Consider the following 12,566-nt stretch of genomic DNA (forward strand, 5'->3'; position numbering starts at 1 on the left):
ATTCCATAACATAAGTTTAATTATTACAAAGTTGACTATAGATTAGTAAAAATGAGCTCACACTGTCATCATTCTAGTAAAAATTTAATTGATTAAATTTGGCTGGTAAAATTTCAAGTTTTGATTGTTCTGAAAAATATTAATCATATAAGAAAGTCAAATTCACCATTTAAATCAAATGTAGCATTATAAATACATGGAGCGAGATACCAAAAGTTCTAATGAAAGAGACTCCATCTTGGAAAGGGCTGTCAGCCTGCTATCAAATATCACAGGTTTACATTTATAAGACAGTGGCTGACTCAGTCCTTGTGAATATGAGTGCCAACTACTACCAGTTTTATGTTTCTGTTAATGAATTAACATTGCTGGTAATGCGAACGTGATGACCTTTATGATGGCAACGTGACTAGCTGTCGATGCTCAGAGCACATTGGCGTACAGTGAAACTTTGGTTCTCAAACGCTTCGATTCTCCTTCAAAAATGTGAAGTAAACGTGCCATTGCTGGTTGTATTTTCTTTTTCACACGATTTTTGATGTAACTGATCTGTAGAATTTTTTGCTGTTTCATCATTAGTTTCTGCAATTTTTGGTATTGTTTGTTTTTTTATTTTACCAAAAAGAAAAATAGAACAAAAATTGAAGTAATAAACACATCACATTGTTTTCAACGCAAGAGTAACAAAACATAATTAATTTCTAATAATAAACATTAAATCTAACAACACAAAGGAGGTTATGATGAGGCCTATATGCAACGGCAAACCAGTCAAGGCAAGGCCCAGTTGGACGATAGCAGAAAAAAATAGACTCTCACTCCCGCTCCAGAAGCTGAACTCTTAGACTTTTTTTAAATTCGAAAATGGTCCTATGTTGTATTTTAACCTTGAATGTTTTCAATGTTTTAAGGCAAAACATACGAAATGCTTACTTTTTGTTTTCTTTTTCTCATCATCATCGATAGAAAATCTTTTATTAAAGTTATACACGATCTCTATCTACTCATTTTATTTGTAGTATGCAGTCTTCAGTGCAGTTTATGGTGTAAAATGGTAAAAAAATACTTTACCGAAATTGTTTTCTCGACTTGAAACGAATTAAAATTTAAATACATAACTTCTGATGGGAAAAATTGTTTTGGATCTTGAACAACTCGGTTTTTGAACAACCTTCTGGAACGGATTATGTTTGATAACTTAGGTTCCACTGTAATTTTCCTTGCACGACAAATGACCTTTGAACCCTGTTGATATGAAGCCAATTTTTTTCCCTTAGAACTGAGTTACAGCTATATTCTTAGCATGTGCTTATGACATATTATAACAATATGATTATAATATGTTATAGCTATGTTATAATATGTTATAACATATCATAAAATCTTTCATTAGTGGTGAAAACCAATAGTAGAATAGTTGTTTAATTGAACGATATAAGTGTTTATTTAAATAATTATTTAAATAAATGGTTAACAAGACAATATAATTTATTCACTGAAAACAATTTGTAAAATGATTTTGATGCAAAGATGCTTTTCACAAACACTCTTCATGAAGACAGCTTTCTAAAATTTACTTTATACCAGTAAAAAGTTTATAAACAACAGTATTCTCCTTGCTGATACCCTCATCAAGTATTTGATCTTCAAAGAATCTGGCTAATCATGAGAAGACTTTAGATCCTAACTGAAAAAATTGACTCCAAAGAAAATGATAGGCATACTTGCCAACAAAGGTTATCATATAAATTAATAAAGCAACTTATTTTAGCTATTAATGTATATTACAAACTTATAGTTTCAAATATCTGTGGTGTTTCTTAAATTAGGTAATGCTCAACTATTATATTTTATTACAAGCGCATATTTATAGATGTTTATTGTAAAAGTTAGCCTTTATACTAACAAATGCAATCTAAGTGCAATTTTGATATTAAAAGCTTTTGCGCATTGTATTATGACACACTAACTGCTGACAAAACATAATTTAGCTTGTGAACCTGATGGTTCTTCCTAGAAGGGAGCATGGCACAACAATATCTGTTTTGTAAACATATTTTTTATTTTGCCTGGTATGGTAGCAAACAGCCGCAGCTGCAGTAAACAAAAACAGCTCTCCTGTTGAAGCCTTCCCTAGAAAAGGCCATGCAGTAAATATAACTGTCATGGGACTTGTTCAATGTTAAAACTTGTTTAGTTCAAAGCCATAGCCCCACCGTATACAGAGTCATAGCATCACCGTATACAGAGTCATAGTCCCACCGTATACAGAGTCATAGCATCACCGTATACAGAGTCATAGCATCACCGTATACAGAGTCATAGTCCCACCGTATACAGCACCACAGAGTCATAGCCCCAGCGTATACAGAACCAAAGAGGTATGTTTACTCGGACTTGTATGTCAAGGATTAATCTGCAAACTTATTGCTTTTTAGTTACTATTATTATTGCTTTGTCTAATACTGTTTTTGTCTTATCGCATTCTGATCTATCTCATTCTTCTCTAGTTATTTTTTAGTTTATAACGGTATTGTATTAATCAGAATAAAAAGAAGTTGCACTCTCTACTAAAAGTTTGATTCTTGATGTAATTAAAATCCTTCAATACAGGAAGGCAGCTAGACTCATTTAGATGACAGAAAAGACTTACAACCCTGACCAAATGAGTGTTTCAGAATATAAAATTTTTTTTGAAATAAGTTAGCATAACCTCGCTAGTTGGCTAGCATAAACCTCTGAGCTGAAATTATGAGCATAATTTTGAATTTTTGACACAAACAATAAAGCTAACAATCATATAAATTTGATGGGCAGTATTTAAATTTATTATTGGAGCATAAAAAATAATTAAAGCTGTAATATAAGTAAAAATAAAAATGTATCAAGAATAATGAACTTAAATATTTTCCAAATTCAAACGACTGTAATTTTGTAAAATGTATTGCATCACTTGAAATTTCTCTACTTACATGATGAATGAGTTAAAATATGAGATAATATAGTTTGGCAACAGGAGAATTATTTTGCATGATTTAATTTAGTTTGTAATATATGTAAAAATGCATATGTAAAACTAATAAAGCTATATACCAATAATATAAATATTAATATAGAAAAAGCAAACCAGGTTAAATTTTATCCAGTTTTATTTTTTAGAGCAAGTTCATTTAACGTAAAAGTTAAAAAAAAATCTACATGTTTTAGTAACCATTAAGTGTATCAGATAAATTTTAATTACATTAGTTCATTCAGTTAGGAAGTTTTAATTGCATCAGGAAGTAGGCTCTGTAGAATGTGAAAAGCTAAAGAAAACTTTTTATGGGGCAAATGTTAGACTGAATTTATGCGGCTTAACTTTTACTAACAATAAATTGGCCTTGCGATTCAAACATGTTAAAATATTTTAATGCAAAACAAAATCTGGTGCTAGATTGTAGCATGTAAAAATACATAAGTTCTCTCTTTTAGTATACAATAATTTTAAACTTACAAGCGAATTTATTGCAGTTATTTAAATCAATGATAAGTAGGCTTACCTAATGCATGCTTTAATTATTCCAGTTTCAACATTTAACGTATGCTTATAACAAATTTTTGCACTAAAATTTCGTTGAATGTTTAAAATATGTAATATAATGCTATTTTATACGTATACTAATCATGGATTGGATATAAGCAGCATCTGGTCAAGAAATCTCACATCTACTTGGTTTTCGGCGTAATCAAAGAAAATGACTAAATAAGCCTTCATTGTCTGAGACACAAAAATAAATTAACTGATATCTATTATATATAATCCCACGACCAAACACGAGCGAAGAGATTGTTTGAGAGCTTTATGATAAATGCATATGTGCACAAACTCACAAAAATTATTCATGAACGGCCGTCGCAAACCCTTGTACCGAAATCTCATCAACAAATTTAATCATTTTTCAATGGAGTCGTTTAAGTATAATAACGATACAAAACACATATAAGCCTATTTAAATATGTTACCAAGTCTTTAAAATTTGTAGACAATATCCTAAACCTTACCCATCTGATTGGATAATACATAACTAGACAGATTAATTTGGCCTAAAATCGGAATTAAAACCTGACAAGCCTTTTTAAATCAAAACTAAGACCGGCCAACAAAATGCCGATAAAGCTGTGCGACCCAGAGTAGAACCATTAAGTCGTGCGTATTTCACGAGAAAAATGTGCACATTTCACCAGTCTATGGCATTGTCCAATTGCCGAAGGTTTATAATATCTTTCTGTTTTTAATATTTTGCAAAAATATTTGATTATAAAAATAAGTATTTGATTTTATAAGATTATTATAAGATTTAATTATAAAAATAATCATTCGAATTTATTTATCTTAAGGTTTCTGTAATAAACGTAGAACGTTTGAGGCGTAGACCGATTTACAGGTACGAAATTGTGGTACACAGTTTATCAGCCTATGTTTTATTTGCCCAATTACCGAAAGTTTCATTAAATTATTTAGAACGTTAGCCAAAATTCTTTACAACTTATGTACAAGCTAGGGCCAAACTACAATGCCCCTTTATAATGAGAAATTTTTTTATTTTCCTCCAGTTTGCAAAAAACTTCCAGACGCGTAAATTCTGATGGTCGCTTTCTGTTACAGATCGCTATCAAAACCATTCTGCATTCAACACAACCAACTTTCAAACTGTGTATAATACACAGCAGCTTGCCATGTTACTTCTAATATTGCATTTCAGAGATATAATAAACATATTTCATTATTGATGTTGTTAAATTACATACAGTACAGTAGGTTAGGCCTACAGCTTTAATTAATATTTATTTTATTGTTGCAAAACATAAGTTTGAGATTAGGTGTGATTTTTATACAACCTTTTGTTTCGCATAATTGACTTTTTGAATTTAATTTCAAAACAACTTGACAACTACCACGGACATAAAACTTTCCAGAACACCCCGTCGTCGCCGACGCAGTGGTCGTTCACGCCGTCTCTCAATTAGTACAGCTCAATAGGAGGATAATTAGAAGGTCCTCACAGCAACCATCAACATCAAATGCTAATGTTCAGCAACCCGCTACTCAAATTAATAATAACAATTCATCTGATTCACAGAATTCTTTAGTAGATGTTGTGGGCGATGTAAACGACATGGACTTGGCAGCCCCTTTGTTTCCAGACGATGATGATGCTCCCTCAAATTTATTTTATATCATCTCGAACAACTCTCATTTACACTATACTCTGTCAATTCCTGCTGACAACTACTTTTTCAACAACCAGCACTGCCATTTCTTTTTTCTATTATCCCTTTGGTCATGGGCTGTATGACAATGGAATTTCTAGTATATATAATGTACATATTTAATATAAGAATAACAACTACAAAAATATAATGAGTAAGTTGTGAATTGAAAATGTTTTGCCATGTCTGACTTGTATTCCCAGTAAGTCTCTAAGATTTAAGGTAAGTAAAATCTATAAGTAACAATCCCGACTTGTTACTTATCATTGTTCCGTACAGAGTGACTCTATCAAATCTCACAACTCGTCTTTTTAACACTTGATAAGGCTTGATTTTCAATATAAGGTTTTGTTGTTTTTTTTCACAATCTTCTGTTCAGTGATATCAAAATGTAAGAGATATTAAATACATTTCTACAGCAACGCTGCTAAGGAAGCGAGTAATACGTCGGCTCATGATTGCATCATTGAATCACTTATGTTGGTTCACTTCAGCAAGCTTTTGATAAGCAAAAACACTGGCTGATACAAAAATAATGCAGTTATAAAACAAGAACGCCTAAAATAGTTCTTTTACATAATTAAAGCTTTATATCATTTTTACCAACCTGTGATTGATGTTGCTGTTGCTTCAACTGCACGGCTATGTCCAGTCTAGATGCTGTCACATTTGCCTCCAACTATATATCTCTGCAGTAAACAGCTTCCAGCTCCTTGACCGACTTCTTTAAACTGTCAGCCAATCAAATTAGACCTTTATTCCTGCATCTGCTGCCGGCGATATCTATATTTGTTTTTGGCTAGAGACATGCATGCTCTAGGCCTCTAGGGTGTTACGTTTAATTGGCTAACTCAAACGAACTAATTAATCAATTAACCCATATATTTTCTAACAATAGCCTTTAGGGCTTCCCTATTGTTCTTCTAAAAGTTCAGTCACGTAAGCAGCGGACTTTCCCTTTTGACATACTGGCAAAGACTCACATGCAAATTCACTCAGATGTGGGAACTTTGAAAATGCTTAATATGTGTCCAAAATTTGAGCCTGATTTAACCCTTCGCTGCCGTAGACGCATTTATGCGTTTTCTAGGGTCGACTGCCATATACACATTTTTACGACTTTCTCAGCAATCGCATGCATTGTAACTTGATTTTATTATTCGTTGACAACACAACCCACAGTCTTTAAGTCTTTTATGAAATTTACAATGTTGTCCGAAGATTTCTTTATTAAATTAGCCTAAAACAACGAAACAATTTTAAACTTTTATTTGAGAATTTCTAATATAAAAACGAACACTTTTGTGTATGTTTTCTTAAGTACCACTCGAGTCAGAAAACAGGTAATTACTTATGTTGATGACACTATAGCCAATTCAGATTCAGATTTTCGTGATTATACAGATAATTAAAGTAGCAGCACTGTCTCTGATAGTGATGAAGCTAATAGTTTTGTGAGAGTAAGGAACATTGTGGAGGATCGTTTTAGCTTCGCAGAGATTGTAGCTTCACATAGCTTTATCATTGCGCAAAGTATAAATCCATTGAATTTGTGCATAGCAGTGTTAAAATGTTGGCAAAATAAAATATGTAACAAAAATGTTCTAAATAGAAATTGAAATTGAAAAAAATTTGTATACATATCATGAAGCAATATCGGCAATTTTCGGTAAAATGGCTGGCACTAGGCCGATAACCGAATTCGTACATGGTTGTCAGTGAAAGGGTTATATGATTATATAGCCTACCTTAGTAGACCAGATAAACTGATTAGCTAAAAGAAATTTACTTCTTTTCAGTAATGATTCAAAGCATCAGTATGATTTAGTCACATGGGACTATTTTCAAAAAATTAGAAAAGCTTTTTAAAAGGTCGCTTTCATCAAATTAAAAAAAATTTATCACGAAGTATCAACTGAATCATTTGAAAGCTTGTTTGTTTTTTTAGGCGATGTGACTGCCAGGATGTTTCACGATAAAATTTGACAAAACTTGATTGCAATTAAAGCAGCCAGAAAAAAAGAAAGAAAAGAAAGAAAGAAAATATGTGTTTTCAACTCTCAGGTAAGGTTAATTTGCCTGGTATAATAACCAGCAACCTACACGACTAGGAAACCAGTAACAGCATACTCTCCTTCAATTAAATTAATATATAATTATAATAACAGTATAATTAAGTTTAAGATTAATATAATACATTTTAGGTTTTCAGGAAAAAAATTGAAATATATTTAGTTGAATTTGAAAACAGCATACAATGTTAAAGTGAAAGAACTACAAATTAAATTTCACAAATATTTTACCATCACAAACTGCAGAGGTAAAAAAACAATAGCATAAAAGTAATATGTTATGTACAACGCACACAAGTTTAATAAAACAAATGAATTAGATGAAGTGAGAAAGTTTGCTATATTATAACTACTAAATTATATTGAAATTATATTTTCTGAAGATTTTACATGGTCTTACATAATCAAATGTCAATTTTATAAAAGATATTATTTTAAACTGTACTAAACTACATGAAAAACCGATATCTTTGATTCTTATAAAACTGCAGAAAAATTTGGTTTGGTTTCAAGTCTCTTACTGCTTGAAGTCAGTTAGTTTGTTAGTATATAAATTTATGTTTGCATATAAATAAGGAGATTTCTTGATCTGCATAGTCTTTTTTATTTAATCAGTAATTTAATTTTTTTTTCAAGTTTCAGAGGCTCAGCAAATGCTAGTTTCATTTGAAGCCTGACAGCCAAAAAAAGGTCAGCTATATTTTTATAGTAACCTAAACTGCTGCTGTTGGTGAAACATATTTTTAGATTCTTCTAACGTTCAGAAAAATAATAACAGCATTATCTAGTTGAAAACCTAATATTATATATAAGGCTGAAATGTTGAGGAATCATTTGACTGTATTATCAAAGTATTTATATCAGCTGTTACAATAATGTAATCATGGCAATATCGAATTACTATTTTTGTTTTTCTCAACAACATAGTATTGAGCAAGTGTAAACTAAGTTAAAAGTCAAGGAAATTGTGTTACCTTTTTATTGCATTTGTCATCTTTCAATTTTTAAACCCGAAGGCTGCTTAGACAACTCAAAGTATAAAAATTGATATATATTAGTTCAAAAAATGTTGTCATTTTGTGGTCTAACACAAAAGAACACTACAGAAAAAGAATGCAAGTTGATCAATAAACTATATATGTTATTGTTTTGTTCTACTTCTAAATAATTTATGACTCTCCAAATATTACAACTGATGTCATTATATATACCACTCATGTCATTATATATAGTACCTACCACTCATGTCATTATATATAGTACCTACCACTTATGTCATTATATATACCACTCATGTCATTATATATAGTACCTACCACTTATGTCATTATATATAGTACCTACCACTCATGTCATTATATATACCACTCATGTCATTATATATAGTACCTACCACTTATGTCATTATATATAGTACCTACCACTCATGTCATTATATATACCACTCATGTCATTATATATACCACTCATGTCATTATATATAGTACCTACCACTTATGTCATTATATATAGTACCTACCACTCATGTCATTATATATACCACTCATGTCATTATATATAGTACCTACCACTTATGTCATTATATATAGTACCTACCACTCATGTCATTATATATACCACTCATGTCATTATATATAGTACCTACCACTTATGTCATTATATATAGTACCTACCACTCATGTCATTATATATACCACTCATGTCATTATATATACCACTCATGTCATTATATATAGTACCTACAACTTATGTCATTATATATAGTACCTACCACTCATGTCATTATATATACCACTCATGTCATTATATATAGTACCTACCACTTATGTCATTATATATAGTACCTACCACTCATGTCATTATATATACCACTCATGTCATTATATATAGTACCTACCACTTATGTCATTATATATAGTACCTACCACTCATGTCATTATATATAGTACCTACCACTTATGTCATTATATATAGTACCTACCACTTATGTCATTATATATAGTACCTACCACTCATGTCATTATATATAGTACCTACCACTCATGTGCAAAACTACGAACCAAATTTAAGCATTATCATCTATCATTAGCTAATTGAGCAAAGGTATCACAAATGAATATGTAACCTCACTCTCCTTTCATACGATCTGAAAACATTTTTGGAAACAGTGAATGAAAACATATACCGTTCAATTTTTACAAATTTTACAATAAGCGGAAATTTTAGTAGTATTCCTTACAAAATTGAGTTCATTTTTCGGTCATCACGCCTATACTAAGTAGATGCAGCATCAGCTGCTATCACGTCCAGCCTATAATTCTTGAGTTCAAGGTTGCGAGAAGTTTCCCAAGTTAATAAAATTTGGCAGCCAGTTGCAGACTTTGAACAGAAATTTATAAGTTACACCCTGGAGTGCTGAATATACGCTGAGGTTAATGACTAAATTGCTAAAATGTGTGGATTTAGTGTGTGTGTGGTCCTTTGCATTGTGTGTGGCCCTCATAAATTGGGGCAACAATTTTTATTTCAAGTTGTTTGAGTAAAAGTGGAAAGGTGCGGTAATGTATTCATGCTGCCGTGGCAGCTGTTGAGTAAACATATACCCTTGATCTTTACAACTTGAGGAGTTAATTGACAAGCTCTAGGTCAAGCTCTACTCCCGTCCTTGATGTGCAATGTCACCAGGTGTGCCGATGGTATAGAGCAGGGGTGGGCAATTATTTTTCTCCAGGGGCCAAATGAGAAACGGAAAATATTGTGGAGGGCCGGACCAAGTTTGAAATCTACTCTAGTTATTAATTTTAATTTTACATTGAAATAAGTAAATTGTATTATTTACAGAAGTTGGTAAAAGCATGCGTTATAGTTAGACAATGAGAGAGTAAGGTTTTTTATACTACAACAAATTTATTGATTTAATTAATGTATTCAGTGAAAAACAAAGGTAAGTTTGCCACATTCTGACTGTTTTTCTTTCACATAACCTTAAAGCTTTGTATTTAACATAACTTTATAGTAAGATATCACAACGATGTAACATAATTCACAATATTGTTATCAAACTGCCAAACAGTGCAGAAAAAAACATGTTTCATCATTTATTTTTGTTTAGTGAGAGAAATCTAGCCTCTTTTGAGCTTTAACAAGAGCATCAATGTCAGGTTGAATGTTTGAAGTAGAGATGTGAAGTACATCTGACAGATGGTCGTCAGTAAGGGAAGACCTGTGCTTAGACTTGGTAAACTTCATTACTGAGAAGGCTTGCTCGCATGTATAGGTAGATCCAAAAAGAACCAACATCTTCTGAGCATGTTTCTTCATGTTTGGAAAATTTTCCTTCCTGAGAGATGAATAGAACTCCAGCAGTGATGTTGACTTAAAGTGCTCTGCCAATACTGTATCTGACTGCAAGTCTATGAGTTCCAGCTGAACATCAGTGGGCGCATTATCCACATCGCATGCAAAGGGAAAGGAAATCAGGTGCATTTGATCCTCAATGTTTTTAAAATCTTCAAACCGTCTTGAAAACTCACTGTACAGGTCTCCTAACATCGATGAATACTTACAGAGATGACTGGCTGAAGGTTTGACTTCTTTAAGGGTTTGCGTGTGAGTGAGAATTTTGTTCTCTAGCTGATTAGAAAGAAACTGCAACTTTCTCATGAAAGCCTTGACCTGGTTATGCATTTCATGGACAAAAAGGCCCTTGCCTTGCAGTTTAGTGTTTAGTTCGTTCAACAGTGCAGTCACATCAACAGCAAATGCTAAATCTGCAATCCAGTCTACATCTAAGAGCTCAGGGATGTTTTTGCCTTTAATCTCACAAAACTCTTGAATCTCTGCTTTTAGGTCCCAAAACCTTTTTAACACTTTGCCCAAGCTGAGCCATCTGACAGCTGTATGGTACCTGATGTCACCATGCTCATTATCATGCTCTTCTAAAAGTGCAACAAATTGCCTGTGATTTAATGCTCGTGCCCTGATAAAGTTAACTGTCTTAGTTACAACATCAATAACATGGTTAAGTTTCAGCACTGACTTACACAACGCATGCTGATGAATGATACAATGAATGAACACTAATTTATGCTCAGGGTTAAGTTCAGTCACTTTATCTTGCATTCGTTTCAAAAGTCCTACATTTTTCCCGGTCAGATTTGGACAACCATCAGTAGTGACTCCTACCAGTTTGTCCCAATTTAGTTCAAGCTTATCCATGCATGCGTTTACCTCCTTAAACAAATCACACCCCGTGGTTGTTCCTTTTATGGATCTCACTGCTGCAAGTTCTTCCGTAATTTTGAAATCCTGTGTTATTCCTCGGAGAAACACAAGTAACTGCACTGTGTCGCGGACGTCACAGCTCTCATCTAAAGCCAAAGAAAAAAAGTCAAAACTTTCTGCTCCATTTTTTAGCTGAAATCTGAGATTCTCCGCAATGTCCTCCACCCTTCTGGTCACCGTTCGCCTGGATAGTGGGACCTTCTCAAATGCTTCTTTCTTCTCAGGACATATTAGCGCTGCAGAGTCCACCAAGCATTCTTTCACAAACTCTCCCTCAGAAAAAGGCTTACAGTTTTTAGCGATTTTATGCGATATCACAAAGCTGGTCTTGGTTGCTGCATCCCGGGCTTCATGTAGCTTGGTAAAATAGCCTTGTTGTTTTTCTAGCTTTGCAAGAAAATCTTCGGACAACCGAGCTTTTTCCGCCTCAGTCAGATGTTCATATTTTTCTGCATGTTTTGTCTCGTAATGCCGACTCACGTTGTACTCCTTAAACACGGCAACCTGCTCACTACAAAGTAAACACACAGGTTTACCACCGACTTCTGTAAATAAATATTTAGCTGTCCAGATTTTCTTGAAACCACGGCCTTCAGCATCCACCTTTCTTTTTTTGACGTGTGCAGACATTTTAAGGTTATTATTATAATAAGATGCTGCTAATCGCATGCACTCGGACTGCTTCACTACCTGAACATGGACACCGTACGTCCGCCGGAAACAGGTCTTAAAGTGAAAGCACTATTGTTTTACTGTACGCATTATGCACAATTTTGAAAGTTGTTAGTTAGACAGTAATCTTTTATTTTGCTGATAGCCAAATAACAATTTTGAAAGTAGGTTTCATTTTCCTAACTCTTTGAACCCTGGCCGTTCTTGTTAAAGTGTCTCAGCAACACTGGAAAATTTGTCCAACGATCCGATGTTGTTAAACTTTTATTAAATATATCTAAATGTGCT

The 12,566-nt window shown here is 32.9% G+C and overlaps 1 pseudogene; it reads right to left on the reverse strand.

Moving 5' to 3' along the window:
* Positions 1-10,430: 10,430 nt before the first annotated feature.
* Positions 10,431-12,236, reverse strand: LOC137397504 (general transcription factor II-I repeat domain-containing protein 2B pseudogene; annotated as a pseudogene).
* Between the last annotated feature and the right edge of the window lie 330 nt (positions 12,237-12,566).

The sequence above is a fragment of the Watersipora subatra genome, chromosome 5 (assembly GCF_963576615.1).
Source record: "Watersipora subatra chromosome 5, tzWatSuba1.1, whole genome shotgun sequence".
Classification (NCBI taxonomy): Eukaryota; Metazoa; Bryozoa; class Gymnolaemata; order Cheilostomatida; family Watersiporidae; genus Watersipora; species Watersipora subatra.